Source organism: Manis pentadactyla, chromosome 7, assembly GCF_030020395.1.
Source record: "Manis pentadactyla isolate mManPen7 chromosome 7, mManPen7.hap1, whole genome shotgun sequence".
Taxonomy (NCBI): domain Eukaryota; kingdom Metazoa; phylum Chordata; class Mammalia; order Pholidota; family Manidae; genus Manis; species Manis pentadactyla.
The window spans coordinates 29,000,789-29,003,034 of NC_080025.1; positions in this window are offsets into that span (position 1 = coordinate 29,000,789).

Sequence of the window (2,246 nt, forward strand, 5' to 3'; positions counted from 1 at the left end):
GTTAGAATGCTAGACCCTGACTTATAATCAAAATTGAAAATGGGATATGAAGTTATTCGTTTATCCCATGAGCAACCTTTACAAAATTGAAATGGGCTAGTCAAAAAAACAAGAAAGAAAAGCTTATCCCACTGTTGCTCATGATCGAGCACTGCCCACAGGATGTTTATTGAGAGACAAGGGGCCAGTAGAGGAGATGAAGAGTTTGGTTTGAGGACAGAATTAGCAAGGGTGTGGTGGTGGTGGGGGTATGTTTGTAGGCCAGTCTTAATGGCCAGCCCAAAAGGAAAGCTGAGTATCTGCAAGTTCAAGGAGGGTGATGGGATCCTTGCTGATATTCCCCATCATTTGGAGAACAACAGTCATGGAAGAACAAGCATGAACAGGACAAGGGGAGGCAAGTGAGGCATTATCATGGGCTCAACACTCAATACAGCACTTGATTTTCAAAAATTTGAACTTTTAAATAAATCATGGACTCACAGGAAGTTGTTCCATGGTATTCCACTGTGTTGACATCTTACAACTATTATACCAACATCTAAACCAAGGCGCTGACATCAGAACATTACTGCTAACTAGATCACAGGTAGGCATTATTTTTAAACACATGTTTGTGTGTGAGTTTATGGGTATTGCTGAATGCAGTTGAGGATGAATAATATTTTAATGCAATAACTCTAGAGCTCGGAATTAATGGAAAGCCATCTGTGATAAGCAAAATATGGGTATAGAGGGCAAATACCTCAACATAATAAAGGCCATATATGACAAACCCACAGACAGCATTATACTTAACAGAGAGAAGCTAAAAGCTTTTCCTTTAAGATCGGGAACAAGACAAGGATGTCCACTCTCCCCACTTTTATTCAACATAGTTCTGGAGGTCATAGCAATGGCACTCAGGTGACACAAAGAAATAAAAGGCATCCAGATTGGTAAGGAAGAAGTCAAACTGTCCCTGGTTGCAGATGACATGATATTGTACATAAAAAACTCGAAAGACTCCACTCCAAAACTACTAGAATTAATATCTGAATTCAGCAAAGTTGCAGGATACAAAATTAATACACAGAAATCTGTTGCATTCCTATACACTAACAATGAACTAGCAGAGAGAGAAATCAGGAAAACAATTCCATTCACAATTGCATCAAAAAGAATAAAATACCTAGGAATAAACCTAACCAAGGAAGTGAAAGAACTATACTCTGAAAACTACAAGACACTCATGAGAGAAATTAAAGAATACCAATAAATGGATACACATCTCATGCTCATGGATAGGAAGAATTAATATTGTCAAAATGGCCATCCTGCCTAAAGCAATCTACAGATTCAATGCAATCCTTAACAAACTACGAACAGCATTCTTCAATGAACTAGAGCAAATAGTTCTAAAATTCATATGGAACCACAAAAGACCCCGAATAGCCAAAGCAATCCTGAGAAGGAAGAATAAAGCAGGGGGAATTATGCTACCTGACTTCAAGCTCTAATACAAAGCCACAGCAATCAAGACAATTTGGTACTGGCACAAGAACAGATGCATAGATCAATGGAACAGACTAGGGAGCCCAGGTATAAATCCAAGCATATATGGCCAATTAATATACAATAAAGAAGCCATGGATATACAATGGGGAAATGACAGCCTCTTCAACACCTGGTGATGGCAAAACTTGCCGGCTACATGTAAGAGAATGAAATTGTATTATTGTCTAACCCCATACACAAAAGTAAACTCAAAATGGATCAAAGACCTGAATGTAAGTCATGACACCATAAAACTCTTAGAAGAAAACATACGCAAAAGTCTCTTGAATATAAACATGAGCAACATTTTCCTGAACACATCTCCTCAGGCAAGGGAAACAGAATAAAAAATGAACAAATGGGACTACATTATGCTAAAAAGCTTCTGTACAGCAAAGGACACTATCAACAGAACAGAAAGGCATCCTATGGTATGGGAGAATATTTTTGTAAATAACATATCTGACAAGGGGTTAACATCCAGAATAAATAAAGAACTCATATGCCTCAATGCCCAAAGAGCAAATAACCCTATTAAAAAATGGGCAGAGCATATGAACAGACAATTCTCCAAAGAAATTCAGATGGCCAACAAGCACACGAAAAGATGTTCCACATCACTAATTACCAGGGAAATGCAAATTAAAACCACAATGAGATATCACCTCATGCCAGTTAGGATGGCCAACATAGAAAAGAATAGGAACAAC